The following is a 21,174-nucleotide window of genomic DNA, read 5'->3' on the forward strand; positions in this document are numbered from 1 at the left end:
TCCCAGGCTTGCGGCTCCAATCAGCTTAGGCGCTGCAAGCTTGGGAGGTGGGAGAAGTGAAGCAGCCACGGCATGCTCGGAGAGGAGGCGGGGCAGGGGTGAGCTGGGGCGGGGAGTTCCCCTGCGTGCTCCCTCCCCCCCTTACTTGCTGCAGGTGGCCCTCCCTGCACTTCCCTGCCCCAGCTTCCTCCACCTAAATGCCGGCGGCGACCAGGGTGACCGAAGATCCAGCCGCAGTGGTCGCTGCCGAAGAAAATGGTGCCCCCCAAATCCTAGCACCCTAGGCGACTGCCTAGGTAGCCTAAATGGTTGCACCGGCCCTGGTGGATCCTAACACCTTTGGTGAGTTGTCTTGTTATGCTTAGTCCTTTTCATCTTTAAAACGCAAAGAGCGTTACAAAGCTGGCAAAGCATTATTATCCTCATTTTAATAGCTGGGGCCACAGGTGCCGACTTCCCCTGTGCCCTGTGGATGCTTGACCCCCCCCCACTCTACACCACCCTTGCTCCCCCCCCAATTCCAACCCCTGTCCCCAAGTCCCCACCCCTGCCCCACCTCTTTACTGCCTCCTCCCCGGAGCGCGCCACATCCCCACTGCTCCCCCACCCTCCTGGAAAGTTCTAAGCACCTAAGCTGTTAGGTGGCGGGTGGGAAGTGCCAGGATGAGGAGAAGCGGGGATGCTACATTCACGGGGGGAAGAGGAAGAGGCTAGGAAGGAGGCGGGAGCTTGGCTGCCGGTGGGTGCGGAGCACCCACTAATTTTTCCCCGTGGGTGCTGCAGCCCCACGAGGTTCAGCGCTAGGATATGAACTGGATCATCCTCCCATGCAAAGCAGTAAACCTCCACTCCACACTCTTGCATGAGCTATCGAGATCTTGGATGCCTGCCTATTTCTTTTAGCTCCCTCAAGAACTCCAGCATCCCATTACACTCTGGCCTGGTATAGGGGGAAACTTAGGCCAACAGCAAATTACTACCCCCTGGAGCAAGGCGCAGTCTGGAGGAATCCTGACTCAGGGATGTGATGTCACTGTGACTGGTGCAGGTTGCAGCATTGCCTCTAAAGCTGGGGTGGGCAAACTTTTTGGCCTGAAGGCCACATTGGGGTGGCAAAACTGTATGGAGGTCTGGGTAGGGAAGGCTGTGCCTCCCCAAACAGCCTGCCCCAACCCTCTCACACTTCCTGCCCCCTGACTGCCCCCCTCAGAATTCCTGACCCATCCAATCCCCCTAGCTCCTTGTCCCCTAACCGCCCCCTCCCAGGATCCCCCGCTCCTAACCGGCCCCTGGAACCCGACACCCTACCCAACCTCCCTGCTCTCAGTCCCCTGACTGCCCCAATCCCTACCCACACCCCCAACAGGCCTCCTGGGACCCCACACCTATCCAACCTCCCTGTCCCCTGACCCCTATCCACATCCCTGTCCCCTGAGACTCCCACGCTTATTCAACCCCCACTATGTTCCCCATCCCCTGACTGACCCCCAGAACCTCCACCCATCCAACTGGCCCTTCTCCCTGTCCCTTGACTTCCCGCTGGGACTCCCAACCCATTATTCAACGCCCCCGTCCCCAGCCCTGGCCTCCTTACCATGCTGCTAAGAGCAGCATGTCTGGCTGCTGCGCTGCCTGACAGGAGCACATAGCACCATGGGCCAGAGTACTACCCATGCAGCGGTGTGACTGCGAGGGGGGAGGGGGGGAAGGGAACAGCAGGGGAGGGTCCAGGGGCTAGCCTCCCCAGTCGGGAGCTCAAGGGCCGGGCAGGACAGTCCCATGGGCCAGATGTGGCCCGTGGGCCATAGTTTGCCCACCTCTGCTCTAAAATCACAGCATAGTTGGATTGCTGCTCCCTACGCCCACTGGTGAGCAAACAGCACAAGGAAGGCCCGTGAAATCAGTGGGGCTACTCATGTGAGTAATTACTCACCAGCAGAAGTGAGGGGTTCAAAATCTGGCCGTAAGATACAATAAGATCTGTCAGTGGCAGTCCTAGGAAGAGAACCCAAGTCTCCTGCCTTGTGGTCCAATGCCCCAGTATTAATCAAACACTGAAATGAATTATTCATCATTTTTATAACGGAAAGCAGGGATTATTCCATTAATTATGTGAGTGCCGCACCAACAGTCTCCTACTCACCTAACAGACTGACAAAGTAATAGTATTTGCTGTAGCAATCACTCACCCACTACAGATAAACAGACCATAATCTTGGTGGGTAATGGGTCATGTAGGGTACAGTTCCTTTGTGAATGACTGGAGTCTTTCTCCAACTCTGCTCTGGTGAATAGCACAGGATCCAACCTTTGTGTACATATCAAGATAAATATCAGCTGAGTGAAATGAAGGAGGAAATAACACATTAGCTTTCTCAATAATATAACCAGTTACAATGTGTTTTACAATCCTTCTGCTTTTAAGAGTAAACTGCAATCCAGGGGAATTGTTTCTATTAGAGAGTAAAATGTAACAAATCATAGCATGTAACCTAGCACAACCTAAAAACTGATATAATGACTCAAAATGTTATAAAGGAAAGAAAACAGAAAGGAAATAATGAGTCTATATTTTAAAAAAGTCACTCTAAAGGAAAACACTTCTTATTGGATGTCATAGAAGAATCATAGAATTATAGAAGATCAGGGTTGGAAGAGACCTCAGGAGGTATCTAATCCAACCATCTACTCAAAGCAGGACCAACTTCAACTAAATCATCCCAGCCAGGGCTTTGACAAGATGGGACCTAAAAACCTCTACAGATGGTGATTCCACCACCTCCCTAGGGAACTCATTCCAGTGCTTCACCACCCTCCTAGTGAAATAGTTTTTTCTAATCTCCAACCTAGACCTCCCCCACTGCAACTTGAGACCATTGCTCCTTGTTCTGTCATCTAATACCGCTGAGAACAGCCGAGCTTCATCCTCTTTGGAATCCCCCTTCAGGTAGTTGAAGGCTTCTATCAAATCACCCCTCACTCTTCTCTTCTGCAGACTAAACAAGCCCAGTTCCCTCAGCCTTTCCTCATAAGTCATGTGCCCCAGCCCCATAATGTCTTTCAAATTAAAAATTAATGTGCTAAAATGAAGTCTCCAACCCAAGTTTAAGGCCCCTGATCAGGCCATTTGCCTAAATGTGATGCCTAAAAAATATGGGCCTAATAGCTTGTATATAATATTTAGAGCTCTGCTCCAATGTCAGTTTTTGCTGTGTGTAGCTTCACAAAGGTATCTTGCAAGTTGCCATCAGAATTTGTGCATTGCATTATGGAGGAGATTTTTGCCAGTGCCATCAAGGTGAAATTCATCCCAACACAGTAGTCATTTGCTCTGCCAAATCTTCCCCTTTTCTCTTTTTCTGCACAGAGCCACTGATTCAGTGGGGTAATTCAATGTGTCTGGAAGGAGAGGCAAGAGAGACTATAAACTAATGCAAGAGCCCTGCATGTGCTGAAGACTGTGGAGTATGGGGATTCTTGGAGTGGATCCTGAGGCCCACAATTATAGAGATCCTCTGGTTCTCCCCAATCCAAGCAAATGTGGGAGAGCAAAGAGCAATGGAGAATAGTCAAACCAATCAGCTGAGTAGTGGCTCCACTCCAGTTCTACTTGAGGAGAGGACATTCCCTTCCCTTATGCCCCAAATTACTCAGGTTGGTTGGCAGAGGCCTGATTTGGCCTTAGCAGGGGCTCCAAACTCTCATGTGGCACTGTGGTGAGTTTCGCCCTCAGCAAGGAGAGGGTTTTTTTGAGGTGGAAATATGATCTCTTAGGTGAAAAAAATAAGACAAACATTCCCCCTTTTCTCTCAGATCAATGATTACCTATAATCTGAACAAAATTAGTGTTTCAACCTCAGTAATTCTATGTGTGTGGGTTTCTAGAGGACAAGTTATTCCATAAATGCATTTTTTTAAAAGCATTTGGTGTTAGTTAAAGACAGGAGGTTTGGACTAGTTGGGGCACTGGTCTACTCTGCTATGGGCAGTCTCCATGTCCTAACATTTAACCCCACGGTTTTATGAAATGGCTGCAATATAATTTCCATAAAGAAAACAATGGAAGAGATGTTTCTCTTCATGGGCTGTAGTGATTCTCAGCTTAGATCTGAATACCTTCATCTGGTGCCATCAACACTTTTTAATCAAGTTACAGGCTAAGTAAAAGGTAATTTCTACACTTGTCTGAATAAGTTCCTCTGTGATTTTGGGGGGGCTATAAAGTAGAAAAACATCTTTTCCCATTTCATGCCTCTTTTCGAGTAAAATTGAACGAATCTCTTTCCCCACTACTGCACATAATGCGTCCAGACTAAATATAACCATTTTCTGGAATGTTCCCTTGTTACACATCATCACACTTACTGTAATTAAATGTACGCGCTGCATTATAGGGCAGTCTGATCACTAGGGAATGAGCCCTACCACTCACCTATCCTTTATCATTCGAGACAATACCTAACTCTCAGATTAGTGTGAGCATTATGGCACTGCCTTCGTTTTCCTTATTCTACTTTGCTAGGATTAGGAGTTGGGGATGATGAGAAGTATTGCTGGGGGAAATGTTGCAGATCAGCACAGGATTTTTATCTCAATAGTGCATGTCTTTCGTCTGTCATTTCTTCATTGTTTACACCCTCCTTTGTAGGCAAAATGTTCCACAGTTCTGAGCAATCCAAATGGACTGTCACTTATGAATTAAGATGGGTTCCATTCCTGCTGCAGATTTAAATGATGACTTTTAACTCAAGTATTCACATGAGTGAGCAGAGCAGAGAAGAAATCAGTAGGCATGAAACAAGCATTTGATGTGCCAAATAAAAAATATCCCACTAGATAGATGGCTGAGATGGTTGAATGCTGCATTAAAAAAACCTGCAAATCTTTGTTTGAATTTAGAAGTGACCAGACTCTGGCCATGCATATGTTCTTTTTGCATTTGTTTATTGTGAACATTTAAGTGAGCATGGATAAGTCCCATGAATTCTCACGGAAAGTGCATTTTAAATCTGCAAGTCTGTGTGCAATGGTATATTTTGTATGGCATGGGACTCTGCTTGATTACCATAGCAGAGGTAAGCCTCTTACGGGAGTCCCAGTGCAGCGACAATTAAACAAACCGGACAGGATCGAATTCATCTCTCCCAGGATGGACTCTGCTAACTATGAAGGTAAGGGAAGGGGCCCCTTAAATTTAAATCCTCCATTCAACCACTAAATCTTACAGGACTGTGTTTTTTTCTATGGAGGATGCCATAGGCAAAGATTGTATAACCCACAAAGGAAAAAGTGCCATCTTTTCTAAGATTTCCTAAGATTCTACCTTCCTAGGAAAGCAATTCAAAGAAATAGGGGGCTTATTCGTGTCTTCCTCTTAATTATGTAAGTTGTGCTCATTTAGTAAGGACACAGAAACAATACCATGTGACTAGTATGAACAAATTACAGCTAACCAATAAAGTTCAAACTTTCAGTATCCAATACTCATAGTGAGCTGGTCCACTCAGTCCGTCAAATAAAAATGACAAAAAAGTGCCCAATGAAGTGAAGGCACCCTGCTGGCCGACATTCTGAGAGCAGCACCCCAGAGTTCGACAGAAAACCAGGGGGTGAACTCTTGTTCGCTCAGATCTAAGAAAGCCCAGCTAGCTAAAAATATGTAACAGCAACAAATGCACTTTCCACTAGGGCATTCAATGACCCCATTTGCGAGAAGGAATAAACAGCCCTTTAATACACAAAGCTGTATCCATTGATCTCTGCCTTAGGAAGGCAGGAACCAGAAGGTGAAAATGAAGCATAGTCTAACACTACAAATATTACAATCTCCAGTGGACTTCAGAAACAAACCATTCTTTAAATGGGATGGGCCCTTTAAGGTTGCTTGGCTGAAGAGCTGTAAGGCTACATCTATACAGATGCCTCCCAACTTACGCAATTGTTCCATTCTGGAAAGCCGCGTGTAAATTTCTGCAACTTGAAAATCCTATTCTTGGCCTATGGAACTTTTTTCCGTAAGTGTGAGTTTGCATAGGTCGGGTTTTGTGTAACCCAGGGAGCATCTGTATTTCAAGCACTACAGCTGCATTGCTGCTGCTGTGGCACTGTAGTGTAGACACTTACATCAGCGATGGAAGAGACTTTTTTCCATCATTGTACTAAATTCACCCTCTCAAGAGGCAGTGGCTAGATGGACAGAACAATTCTTCCATTGACCTAGTAGTGTCTGTACTGGGCCTTAGGCTGGCTTAACAACTTGTCTCGGGGGCAGGGGCAGCTCCAGGCCCCAGCATGCCACGTGTGCTTGGGGCGGCAAGCCGCGGGGGGTGCTCTGCCGGTCGCCGCAGGGGTGGCAGGCAGGCTGCCTTCGATGGCTTGCCTGCGGGAGGTCCGCTGGTCCTGTGGCTTCTGGACCTCCCGCAGGCACGGCTGTGGGAGGTCCACCGAAGCTGCGGGACCAGCGGACCCTCCGCAGGCAAGCCACCGAACGCAGCCTGCCTGCCGTGCTTGGGGCAGCGAAATGCCTAGAGCCACCCTTGCTCGAGGGTGTGAATGATGTGGTGTCCTTGGGCAATTCCTTTAGTCTCTATAGGTTAAATTCTCTAGGAATTGCAGAGCCTAACTTTTAGGCACCCTGCCACCTAGTGGAGTGCTCAGCCCTGAGTTAGGTTCCCCAGGCTCCCTGTACAATACACAGGGAGTGTTAGATGCCTAGGAAAGGCAGTCACAGAAACTACCAAGTTGAGAGGGGAAGCTGCCTAAGCAAGCTAGTAGGAAATGCAGAGGAGATGCGGGGGGGGGGGGGGGGTCTAATCCCTACCCCTCAAAGGTAGTTAGGTGCTTAGCTACCAGAAGACAACACCTGTTAATTGCATTAAAGTTTTTCCATTTTAAAAAGGTTCTTTTTTTTTTAAAGCAAATCTATCCTCCACACACAACTATATGGTATTGGAACGAAGGTGAGTACAATGCATTTTCAGGGCAAGCACACACAATGAAAGAGCAAACCTTGGGCATGAAAGATGCTGATCTGCAGGCTTCTCAGTCATTCTGTGACTTTATGGCCATATCTGCACCTGTGTGACAAGAGCACTAACGCTAACCATGGGCATGTGTGCCATTCGGTACCTCGTGGGAACACCCTACACCCCCATGTTCATCCTTATCAAAGGATTGTGTGGTATCCAATGCAAAGTTTGTCATGCTGGGTGTCATGGCTCATGATGCACTGAGCATTGTTGTTATAGTAATTGTTGTTACAGTAATGTTATAGGTTATAATTTCATGTATGTCGTTATGAGGCTGAAAACATATCCTCATGGATTAAACAAGCCCAGACAAAAACTCTCCCAAAGCAGACGGGCAGTTCACACCTCAGCAGGGCATGTATGGGAAAAACCCAGCCCAGCCTCACATGAACAAAGGACACAGGCCTAGGCAGCAACAAAAGGATCTGCTGGACTCTCAAGTGAGTCATCACCTTCCTTTGATCAGCTTGGCACTGCGACGAGGTAATGATCACCTGACTCTGAAGGGGGGGGGCAAAGCCAAGAGGGAAGAAAGGATGATAAAAGGAAGAAACTTTGTCATGCTCTTCCTCTCTCTTCCACCTCCATCTACAGACACCGCACCAAGCGACTGAAGCACTGATCAAAGAGAAGAGCCTGGCTGAAGGGAAACCAGCCAGTCTGTGCTGAGAAGCATCTAAGTTTGTAAGGGCACTGAGAGTGTTAAGATCAGCTTAGAATGCATTCTGCTTTTATTTCATTTGACTAAATCTGACTTGTTATGTTTTAACTTATAATCACTTAAAATCTATCAATGTGTTTGTTTATTCTCCCTGAAGCAGTGTGTCTGTTTTGAAGCGTATCACAGAATCCCCTTGGGATAACAAGCCTGGTATATATCAATTTCTTTGTTAAATTGATGTACTCATATAAGCTTGCAGCATCCAGCAGGCATAACTGGACCCTACAAGACAGAGGTTCCTAGGGTTGTGTCAGGGAGCAGAGATATTGGCTAGTGTCATTCGGTTGCACAATCCAAGGAGCAGCTTACATACCAGAGACGGTGCATGAATAGTCCAGGAGTGTGGGATGGGGGTCTCACAGCGGAGCAGGGTAAGGCTGGCTCCCAGAGTCAAGGATTGGAGTAAGGTGACCAGATATCCCGATTTTATAGGGACAGTCCCAATTTTTGGATCTTTTTCTTATATAGGCTCCTATTATCCCGCACTCCCTGTCCTGATGTTTCACACTTGCTGTCTGGTCACCCTAGACTGGAGTGACCTAGCAGATCACTGGTCCAGATAACACCAGAGGGGAATGTCACAATGTGCCAGGTCATCTTTGCAGTAGGAGCATTGACACAGATCAGCTTTACAGCAGCAACACTAAAGAGAAGTGTAAGACACCCCTTACTTGAGAAAGATTACAAAATACTGCATGTGCTTGGCAACTACTTTAAGGCATATTTTATCTATGACTGAACAAAATGAAAAGAACCGTGAACATGCTATTCCTCTGCAGGCAAAGCAAGATACCGCCACTTTAATTGTTTGTCTGCCACTTGCTAAGTATGAAGTGTTTTATCATTTCTAATTTGTAATGCCTAAGGGTTCAGCTTTAAAAAAATGAAATGGCGGTACCTCTTCTTCCTGAAAGATCTTCCAAGTGATGAAGATGGGCACCCCACAGAAAACAAAAAGAGCATCTCTGAGCCACTGACCAAGGCTTCTAATGGTTGAGTCTTGTGGGTTGAACTCGCTACTGTTCCAGGATTACTAAATGTTCCCAGCAACATAGACAAAGGGCTGGTCTACACTGAAAACTTACATTGGCATAGCTATGTCTCCCCAGGGTTTGAAAAATCCACACCCCCCGAGAAATGTAGTTAAGCTGACATAACCCCCAGTGTAGACAGGGCAAGGTCGATGGAAGAATTCTTCCATCACACTAGCTGCCATCTCGCGGGGAGCTGAATTAACTACAGTGACAGAGGACTGCACCTGTTGTGGTAATGTGTCTATAATAAAGTGCTACAGAGGTGCCACTGTAGAATTTTAAATGTCTTCCTCGCCAAATCTACCTCCTCTGGCTGCTGTGGGAGGGAGTTATAGAAACTTCTATGCCTCTTTTCTGCTAGAGTCAGGGCAGGGGTGTTTCCCGGATGGAGGAAGTGGGAAAGCCCAACTGCCAGGAAGTGGTGAAAGATGAGACACCTGCCAGGAGAACCTGACCACCAGATTAGGTTTGAGAGAAGGGAGACCCATCTCCTCCTTCAGCCTCTAGAGTCCCAATGATAAAATGACATCACCTCCTTCTAAGGCTGGACTCTTTACCCCTCTCCCTGACTTTGCGGCTCAATGACTTTGGCACACCACTACTCATCCACCAGGACTGCAGTAGTTATTGTTTGTGATAACACTTACTGGTCTCAAATGAAATCAGGATCCCATTGTGCTAAGCACTGTAGGCATCAGCTCCTCATGGAGGTTACAATCTAAATAAACAAGACAGGCAGAGAGTAGGCATGACTTCCCCAAAAGCATGCATCTGGCAGGGCACAGATCTTCTGATGTCCATGCCAGAGCTCAGTCCATTAGACTCATTAACCTTTTGGTCAAAAAGAATAGGATGGATTCTCTTTGGATGTTTCCAATGCCAATTCTTAATGGCCTATTGTCTATATGTGTCTCTCTTTGTGCCCCATGCAGGGCTCTCATTCTGTGCCTGCTTGGAGAGCGGGAGTCTGGGAATAAAAGCAGGGACTCATGCGTGGCATGGCTGGAGTGCAGCCACCAGGCCAGTGGCTGGAAATAAACCCAGGCATGGATCCACAATGGGACACAGATGTGCTCTGAGCACGTCTTCCAGATTGGTCCCCACAGGCAAATTTGGTGGAGGAACATCCAACTTCACATGGTTTGGGCAACATGCTGGAGCTTAGGTGTGAGATATCCACCTGGCTGCCTAAAGTGAGGCAGAAACTTAGGTGCCTAGGGGATTTTTAAAGAGAAAATTCAAGTATGGAGGGATTTTAGCCTATAGGAACAGGCGCTGACTTTTATTTTTCCTGGTAGGTGCTACACCCCTGCTCTGCCCCTGAGGCTCTCCCCACACTCCGCCCCTTCCCCTGAGGCCCCACTCTTGCTCTGCCTCCTCCTGCCCCAGCTCTGCCCTCTCCCCCAAAACCTCCCTCGCCCACCTACATGTGCCTCCCGCCAGACACCAAACAACTAACCAGTGGCCACACCAAACAGCTGTAACTGGTGGGTGCTGAGCACCCATTGTTTTTTTCGCATGGGTGCTTGATCTCCGGAGCACTCACAAAGTTGGCGCCTATACCTACAGGTTTAGGTGGCAGCTATTTTAAGGATCTCAGTGACATCTACATTTTGGTCTAAGGTGACTAATGTGCAGAGTTCGGTTCCTATGCCCTTTTGTGAATCTGAGCCCCGCCTCTGTTCCAAACTGCATGTCCAATTTCTGCCAGCGCTGGTGTTTCTAAACATAGCATGTATCTTGGTGACAGGATGATAAAACTCTTTACAAATATTGAGAAGGTGTATTCCACTTGAGCCATCCAGGATGCAAACGAGAAGAGAGAGGTCACCATTTGAGGGCAAAATAACATAAACCTGGAGAGTTTAATCTTAGAGAAACAGAGTGGTGAAGATTAATGCAATTTTCTCACGAGAAGGGGTGGCAATGCACAAGTTTTTAAAGTTCTGCTCTTCTGATGTCTTTGCGTCATACACATCAGTACTTGAGTGTCACTATTCAGCTGGTTTAAAACATTCTAGCAGGCATCCTCTTGAAAAGGATGATTTTTAGATTGTGGATCAGCAGTTTTAGTGTTCACAATTTTGCCGAATGATGACATTCATTGGCCACCAGCTAGAAGAAGGAATTATAAAAATGCCCTCGGGAGCGTTGACATGAAACGTATGCTAATTGACTGCACTGATAAAGAAGGAAAATCTATGAACACGTGAGACTGATTATATAAATAATCTAAAATCTTATTAATTTGTGAATGTCTGTGCTTTCCTGGAGTGAATTATTTTGGCTGCAATGTCATTGCCATCACCTGATCATGGAAATGAATTTCAAAAGGACAGAGAATGATATTAGTTAGGATAACATCATTAGCCTGTTCACCTCTGTATTAGTGGTCTAAAATGAAAACTGTATAAAATATGAGACCAGGAGGCACACACTACTTCAGCACTCAAAATCCCTTGAAATGTTTGCCACTAATGCCCCAGATTAGTAAAATTCCAGCTGAGATTTAACTTTAAGGAGAAAAGGCATAATAAATATACTGTAGGTTTTTTTCAGGGCTATGCTGAAAGTTACCGTTGCTCAGCAAAGTAATGTCTCTGAGAAACATTTTGCTATTTTTAGACAAATAATTTCTAGTTTTATAATAATAAGGTTTCAGTATATACTTCTGGGGAGTACAGTACTGTGCTTTATTAAAATTCATACTGCATAACATAAAACCCAGCACTATCTCTGACAACTGCCAGCCACAGGACTATTAACTTTAAGTGACTGAAATGTGACTATTGCTTAACCCACTGGTAAACTTTTAAGGAGATTGTGTAAAGCGGAAGATTGTCATGATTATCAAATTAGGCTTCATAAAATGGATGAATAATTATGAATACTTAACTTTAAAGCATTATGTCAGCCATGAAACCTCTCAAATTGAATTTCTTACTAATTAGTAAGGGAATTTTGACAAATATAGTAGGATCTACCACATACAGTGTGTTGATTTTTTTTTCTTACTTTTCAGGGGGTCACACACTTCTAACAGAGAGAGGCTAATTCTTTGAGTAGCATCCCTTGCTAGCTCCACTTCAGGCACCGATCCCCTATTCAGTACCACAAGCATTTAGATGTACAAAAGACCTCTTGAAAACAGATGAACTGGAGTCCTCGCTCCTCAAGCATCTCTGATCTCTGGACCACTATCCTCTGGTACTGCAGGACTCTTCACCGTTTTCTGTGGGCGCTCCCCCATTGGATGAGATGAAGGAGACTTCCAGTCAGTCTCCTCTATTTCTGTTCAGGGTTCTCCAACATGTCCCTTCAGGAACCCATTCTCTGAGAGTCACAGGGAAGACCACGCTCTTTATCAAGGGCAGTGGAACCAAACCTGCATGCCGACCTCCTCCTCTTAGTGGCCATACTGGAACCTCTGCGCTACCTATCGACAACCATTTGCCAGACCACCAGTAGTGTCTTATAGGGAAGCCAGAGTTGTACAGTCCTCTTCTCCCCAACCAGCCCCGCCACAAAAGGAGATGTTTGAGGAGCAGGACTCTAGGGCAGATAAAGACGCCACTCCCTCAAATACCTATATTACCCTCATCTCCAGATGAGGCAATAATGCCTCTGCCACCATCCATGGACAATGCGTTTTGGTAATTTCAATATCTCCCAAAGAAGATAAATCTTCAAATTCCACTTCAGAAGGTCAATGATTCACAGCACAAACAGATTCATGGCCTTTTTTTGAACATCTGCCACTGGGTCATAAGGAATAATTCCAGTTCATCATCTCTGAGGGCTAGTTATTGGCCAGAACTACTCTTCTGATATCCTTAGGTGCTGCAGACACTACTGCCAGGTCTATCTTCACTGCAGTGGTTATGTGCAGGGCATCATGGCTCTAAGTCGCAGGGTTACTGAGAGAAGTACAAAACACTCTGGGGGGGCCTCCCCTTCAATAGTCATAAGCTTTTCTTGGAGACCACGGTTGGGTCCTCACACACACTGAAGGACGCTAGGACTACATTACAATTCTTGGGCATATATACACCTATACATAAAAGAGGTTTAGTAGGTCACAGACTACCCAGAGATCATGTCCTGCTTAGGTTGCTGGGCTTCATAGATCCTCTGAACCCTCCCCAGGGAAAGGCATAGATTTCAGAGAAAGAAGGCTGCCTGACTGCCCTCCACAACCACCCATTCATCTTCAAAGCAACAGTTTTGATGGGTTGGTTGAGAGGTCGAATCCTCCTGATTTCACAGCTGGCCTATTGGCACATGTTCCCCCTTTTGGAGACCAACTTGCCTGTTTCCAGAATGTGTGGAGGTGGCTTACTACAGACAAGTGAGTCATAGAGGGAATAACATTGGGCCCTATCATTCATTTTACACTACTCCCTCCCTCCCAGCCCCCTTCACTATCCCTCTGCAGGAACCCCTCTCAAAAGCTTTTATTGAGACAAAAAGTGAACTTTCTCATTCAGTTAGGAGCGATAGAGATGGTCCCTCTTCCTCACAAGGGCAAGGGTTTTTACTCAGTGTTTTCTTATGCCAAAGAAGGATGGAGGGTGGAGATCTTAGATCCAAGCCTTCTATACAAGTTCGTAAAGTCTCAAAAGTTCAGGATGGTGAATCTGGCAGATATAAGTTCTATTCGCTTTCTCTAGTGAAGGTTTTCAGCCATCAACCCACATGATGACTATTTTCATATAATGATACATCCATTGCACAGGAAATACCTACACTAGGCCATGGTCATTTCCAATACCGAGCACTTCTCTTCATCCTTTTCTTGGCCCCAAGAGTATTCTCAAAGGTCCTGGCAATAGTGGATGCTTACTTCTGCTGGGAAGCAACCCTAGTATTCCTGTATCTGCATGACTGGCTGGCTACTCAAGGGCTGTTCCTGCAAAGTAGTGCTATCTTTCACCCAGACAGCCCTTGCTTTGTTCCAGGAGTTGGTCTGCAACTAAATGTAAAAAAAATCTATGTTAACCCCTGTGCAGATGATACAGTTTATAGGAGCGTATTTGGACTTATTGACAGCCAGAGCCTACCTTTCATAACTTTGTCAGGCCTGGAAAGGACAATTCAAAGGAGCCCTCAGACCACAGTAAGGAACTGCCTTCAGCTCCTGGGACACACGGCAGCTACACCTCAGCTGCTTCCAGGGTTCGGGTTCGCTCCAAATGACCTGTTATCTAGTCAGAGACACCCTAGACAAACAAGTGATGGTTCTTCTACAAGCAAGGGACTCCCTCCCAGGCATTTCTTTCTACTACCCAGCTCCATCAGTGACTTTAACAACAGATGCATCAATGTTGGGGTGGGGAGCTCACCTCAATGCCGATTCAGGGCAGATGGACAACTCTGAAAACCAGTCTCCACATCAATCGATTGGAGCTCAGGGCTATCAGTCTCCATATCCTACTCCTCATTGGGGCAAATCAGCCAAGGTCATGATGGACGGCGTATCCCGCATGTTCTATATCAACAAGCCAGGAGAAGCAAGATACCCTTCCCTATGCACCGAAGCCATGAAACTGTGGATCCGCGGAACTGGTGTATAGCTCACCAGATCTAAATCTCTGCGGTCTTCCTACCAGGTATTCAGAACACCCTAGCCAATGTCCTCAGCAGGCACTTCTCAAAGGACGACAAATAGGAGCTAGATACCCAAGATACCTATTCCTAAGAGGGGGACTGCCAGAGGTGAACCTCTTCACCACCTCCAGAAACAGGAACTGCTCTATTTCCTGGGACACCTTGGAAGAAGAGGCTTTTCTATGCATTTCCGCCAGTACCACTGATACTGTGATGAACAAAATCAGACAGCTCAGGCTCAAATTATCCTTATGGTACTGACCTGGCCAAGACAAACTTCCTTTCTTCACCTATGTGTCCAACCATCCTTCAAGCTCTGGATCTGAACTTGAGCACTCACTCCTATCTCTAGGTTTCATTTTGTTACTGTTGCTTTCAGCTTTAATCCTTGTCTCTCCTTCATCCTCTTCCACCTCCATCCCTGATGGTCCTTCAAAGTAGTGCTATAGTTAATTCACAATACATATAGATCACATAATGAACACAGGAGCTGTCAGCCTGGATCAGACCAGAATCCATCTAATCCAATGGCCAACACCCGATATTTCAGAGGAAGATATAAAAATCCCTACAGTTAGCAGTTCTGGGCTAATCTGACCTTAAGGAAAGTTTCCTCCCAACCCCTAATAGCTAAAGGTTGTCTTTAGCCCTGAAGCATGATGGTTTATGTCTCTTTCCACCAACAGCATTATATAGTAAAGCATTCTATACATGGGTTAGCTAATGTTTTACTTTCATTTACCTTTGTGCTTTTTGGCTTGTTGTCCTTTTTCACAAATATAATGATATGTGCAGGCGGCCTAATTTCCCTCAGCAGTTCTTGTTTTAAAATGTGTTGAGATCATGCACATAGTGGTATGAAGGCCTAAGAATAACTGAAGGAGCTGTTCATAAATGTAAAAGAAACGAGCCAAACCAAAGTCTCTCAGAACAGAATGGTGCACTGACATTCATGGAAGAGCGGCAGGGGCTGAGTTAGCTAGCAATTCCGTCAGCAGCTAATTGACTTAGAAGTAATTAACAATACTATTTGGGTGCTAGATAGGCAATTGTTGCAGTAATAAAGCAAGAGGAGCTGTGAGGGGAAGGCTGTAAAAGGATGGTTGAGTAGTACAGGGGAATATTTGTACAGAAAAGATAGTTCCTCCGTGGTTTTAACAGGAAATATCTATGATGCATCTATGGTCCCCATTACGATGGTATGTGATCGTCTCACAGTCTATGTAATGCTTTTTAAGCCTTACAACAGCCCTGTGAGAGAGGAAAGCATTTTACAGCTGGCAAATTGAGGCACAGAGACTCAGCGCCTCAAAAGCACTTCGATGCCGAACTCCCGTTGAAATCAACACACAAATCAGCATAGCAGCACCTCAGGTGCCCTTGGTGAATCCCATGTTTTGGCAAGCAACCAGAACAGTTGCAGTTGTCCACTATTTAGAGAGGACACTGGCCGTGCACATTAGCAACAGGCTTCCTGGCTGATCACAGCAGATATTAAAATAAATAAGCTTTTTGCACTTAGGAATAACAGTATGCAAAGCAGATTAACAGTTCTGAACTGTCTCCTAAATATTGAGTATTCAGACCAACTTTGCTGGAGCAACTCAGAACTACAGTGTCACTTGGGCTTTTAGGAGGAGTGGGGCAGGGGGAAGCCACATTTGTGGTTCCTGACAGCCCAGTAAATTAATTCCCCGCAAAGTGTACAGGGTGATCATCTTGACAATTATGGTTTTAAAATGACATAAAAAATTCTTTACTGTGTTTCGTAATGTGGTTTGGAAAGGACTTAAAGACAGAGGGTCATTTCCCACCTTTTAGAGTCCTTCACATAACCAAGTCCCACATGTGAGGAGCTCATCTTGCGGGCAGCACTCTCCAGGCACAGGTATGAGGATAATTAATTAGGTAATTGATGGCTGCCGAGTTAATTCCCTAACTTGTGCACTGACACCCACACAGAAATCTACATCTTCACCCACATATCAAACCATATTCTATCTCACTGACACCATTAAAGGCATGTAACACATACTGCAGTGCGAATCATGTTGTTAAAGAAAATAAGGCCGTCTCTTCTTGTCACACTAGGGAAAAAACCCAACTGCCTTAACCAGGGCTGGTCCTAGAGATGGGTGACATAGGTAACCACCCAGGGTGCCGGGGCCAGGGGGTGCCATCGGTGCTTAATTTGTGCTGGGGCTTCCCAGAGCTGAGCCCTTGTACCTCCAGGCTTGGCAGTTCATAGCCCCAGCACCTCTGGGCTCCTGGCCAGCAGCTGCTGGTCTCGGGCCACCCAGCTGTGAAGGCAGCACTGCCACCAACAAAAGCGCAGAAGTAAAGATGGCATAGTATGATATTGCCACCATTACTTCTGCATGCTACTGTCTTCAGTGCTGGGTGCCTGGCCAGCAGCCACCGGCCTCCAGCTACCATGTCAAGGGGCAAGGAGTGAGGCTGTCCTGGGAGGTGAGGCCATGGAAGGGAACGTGGGGCAATGTGGAGGAGTCAGCAGTGTCTGGGGTCTATGCGGGGATGCATGGGGAGGTAGTGAGGGCCAGAGGTGATGGGGGAATGGAGAGACAGTGAGGGCCAGAGATGATGGGAAGGCAGTGGGGGCCAGGGGCAATGGAGAGATGGGTGGGGAGGCAGCAGGGGCCAGGGGCACCAAAATACGAGTTTGCCCAGGACACCATTTTCCCTAAGGCCCTGCTCTTAACTATATAATCATTTGCTCCAAAGTACATTACTCTATCTGTCTTAACACTGTCACATGCCACTGCTTCAGTGATCTGCTTTTAATCTAAGCCTTTTGTGGTGAGATTTGAGGTGGGCTCTTGTCTCATTTTTCAGGGTTTCTTTGAGCTGCAAGAAACAAGAGAAGGCCCTGGCATATTTGTTATCTAAATCTTGCAAAAGAACTTGTCCACAGGGTCACTTTTGAGCCATCCCTCCATAGGTCATATTATCTATATAGATCTTTTTTTGACGTACAATAGGAGGTAAAAAATGAGATGAATCAAAACAACTTGAAAGGGCATTCAGATGCACAGAATGATGGTCGGCACTGCATGGGGCTCTTAGGAGAGCTTTGTTTTGGTTTATTTTTAACTGATCTGAACCTTTAATGTTTGCTTTTTGTGAGAGAGAAAATAATCTCTCCTGTGAGTCTGAGGTAGACACCACATTAGACTTGGGGCTCATGGTGTGGTTTCTTGGGTAGCCAGGGACACTGTGACAAATAAAGTGCTTGCTTCTGCAAAATATTGTAATTTACCAAGTATCTCCCGAGTGAGCAAACTCTTGCATCCAAGGAATAAAATCACAAAACAATGAACTCCTTCTACATCTAGTGCAATCGCTCTCCTCACACGGGCCATTATAAAAACACCAGGTTGATCCAGGAATTATTCCCACCTCATTTCACTTAAAAAATGGATTCCATTTCACTAAACAAAATGAATACAACAATCATCCAGAAGCTATGCATCTTCATAGTTTAAATTTGACAATCTGCCTCTCCTGTGGAGCTCTGACCCATTTCTTTGTTTGCTCACAAATAATTCTGTCATTACCTTCCCCCAAACTCAGGACTGTTGGTGTCTGGAGAATTCTTCAGCTCAGGATTCCAAAGAGATGGGTCTGAATCCGAAAGGAACTATCTAGTATCAGTTTCCCTTGTGAGTCATTCTGTCAGACTCTGTATTAGACTGAAAACTGAGCCAGGGAAGAAAAATGTAGCAAAATAGGAATGACAAGAGACAATATTTCTTGTTTCTGACTCAGTTGAAGACTGGCGCACATAGAATTTGTACATGTGACTCCTTTGCCTATCTTCATTAATATACCTCTCAAGAGTTAAAGATGATTATGGAGACGCAATCAGATACCCAATGACACATTCGCCGTACCTCACTGCAGGTTTTGAGAGTCTCAAGGTATGCATTATGTGACGCTGGGCCTGCTCCATGAGGCATTGCAAACCCTTCCTAAAGCACCCTGTGGGCAGTTGCACAGTGCGATAGCTACCACAATGCACTGCTCTCTTTGCCATTGCAAGAGCCACTAATGTGGATGCACTCCAACATCACAAGGAGCACAGTCTGGACACGCAACAGCTGTTTAAATCCAGCATTTTAATAAAAGTGGTATAACTTGTGGTGCAGAAACTTGCCAGTGTAGACATACCCTAGGTTTGTACCCATATAACTATTGGTTAAAAAAAAATTTACACCCTAACCAAAATAGTTATACTGATATAAGATCTGTGGGTAGAGCAGACCTGTGGTCTCCTGCTTCAGGGAACTTTGTTGTATATGTAAGCCAGCTGCAAAGCCTCTAATGCATAGAAAAGACATGGGAGAAGTGATGGGGCTTGGATATGATTATGGAAAATAGCCCTCTTTTCATACTCTTGAGATGCTGATTTCTTGAGTGATTAATTAGTTCACAATGAGTGACAAATCACTTTATAGTTAATTTACATTTTCTTTTTATGGTGGAAATTAGACCTTGTGCCTTTAAAGTAGTTCCTTTTAATGTTTGCTTTCTGGCACTGAAAGTTCTAATATCTCAGTTCCCTCTTGCAACACAGACTGCATATGTAAGCAAATGACACACACACACACACACACACACGCACACGTTTCTCATTTTCAAAAGAAAATGAATGAGAGCCAACTTCCATCTCTAAGCATGGCTCCTAGTACTATGGGGTGGATTGGGGGTCAGTTCAGTCTCCCTGTCTGTTCCACCCTTGGCCTTTCTGCACAGAGCTCCAGTAGAGCCACCACTTGAGCTTGTGCATTTTCCAATGTAGACACTTGGACTCCAGGAATCTAGCTCCCACTGTATAAGCTCACAGACAATCATCATAAGTAGTGATTTACAGGTCCAGTGGCAGAGCCCTCTATTGAAGAACTTAGTCCTGACACTGTGCTCTCATCTCCAGTCATCAGCATACAGACCCTTATGTATGTGGTCCAGTGTTTCTAAAGAATGTTACTGGATGACTGCAGAGCAGCTTTTCTTTTCTGCCTGGGAATCTTGCTTCAAAACTGAAGTTTCTATTCTGATCCTAGATAATTTTCCACGCTGGAGACACAGTAGGAGGTAACACACACAACAGATCAGAGTTCATAATTGTACCTTAATTATTATTGCGTCCAGGTTGGGTGGGCCGGGTCTTGTTTCTGTGTAGATAAGCAGAGCATTAGAGATTAAACATCATAAGGAATATACAGTACATGATACAGTTAGTAATGACTCTGTTTGTATTACATGAGACATAAAATGATGCTGTTCTACTAAAATATGTAAACAGTGTAAAATAAACTGTGATGGAAGGTGATTCTCTCTTGCCAGAAAACCCTTGTATTTTAAAATTTCCTGGATGTGCTTATAGTGCTGAACAGGAGCCAGAAAACCGGTTTGGGGAATTAAAGTTTTTTAGGTAAGAAGAACTATACATAGGCTTGGAAGGATTCGATTTTTTTATTGGTAAAGGTCATTAAACTTCAACTTTGCCATACGCACCCAAATTGATGGAAAAAATGTTTCCATCACTAATCATCAAAATATACAGCTAGGCAAAATAAGAAAATGTTGCTTGAGAACTCACTGAAGTTTGGTTTCAGAATGTTTACTTTGTATATTTTAATGTGACGTTGACAATTTGTGTTTTAATAGTTACAAAGTTGAACTTTTTGAATCTCAACATTTACTGTCATTGAAGACTTATCTGACCCTGCCTATAATTCTCACAACTGTGGAAAAGTGTTAAAAATAAATATCGCTATCTGTCAAAGTTATACACACTAAAAATCAAATTCTCCCACAGCGAGCTATACAGTGATTGAAGCGAGGCCAATGGAACAGTGAAGATCTTATAATATCAGAAGGAGTTATTTGGCAGAATAAAGGAAGTTTGTCATGGAAATATTGAAGCATTCTTAGCTAAGAGCAATATCCAAACAGGGGAAGTATGTGACCATATAGGGTGAGATTGTCTAAAGCACTCAGCATTGACCCAGCTCTGCTCCCTTTGAAGTTGAGGAAAGTTTTCCCATTAACTTTAACTGGCACCGAGTTAGGCCGATGTTTGAATGCTTGAAAGCCCACCAATACTGAACAGTACTGGATGTCATCATGTGTTAAGCAACCTACTTCCCTGGGTCTGAAGCCAACTGACTTAGGTAGAGTCACACCAGCTGGGGATCTGACACATTACCGTTACATACAAAGTATACCTTCTAGTTCCCACTGGCTTTGCAAAATGGGTGCTTGCCTTTAGCTTACCTAGGGCCCATCCCAGCTCCTACTGACTTAAGTAGAAGTTGGTCCAGGCCACTAGCAGATTCAACGATGGGGGACAGAGAGACAAAAATGTTCAGCACCCAGAAGTCCCCATTGTGACAACTATGACCACATCCCTGAGCTCAGTTGCTGTTGCTGAGCTCTCCTGGAAATCTGCTTCTAATTCCTCAGGACTGCCCTACAAATGCCAGTGCAAATCCTTGTCTTCAATGGGAGTTGAAGCACCCAGGAATATGGCTGAATTTGGCCCTAAGAGTTTTGATTAAAATTACTCACTTACAGTTGTTGTTCTTCTTTGATACGAAAATGATGTAGTTGAACTAAATTTTTTTGTTTGAACAACATAGCCTTTAGAATGCCATCCACTACTGATTTAAAAGGCTACAGGCAATAATGAATTTACCACTTCCCTTAGTAAACATTTAATTACCTCACTGAAGTTGAGTCTTAAAAGCCACAAGAGGCTGTG

Source organism: Chelonoidis abingdonii, chromosome 7 (assembly GCF_003597395.2).
Source record: "Chelonoidis abingdonii isolate Lonesome George chromosome 7, CheloAbing_2.0, whole genome shotgun sequence".
NCBI lineage: Eukaryota > Metazoa > Chordata > Testudines > Testudinidae > Chelonoidis > Chelonoidis abingdonii.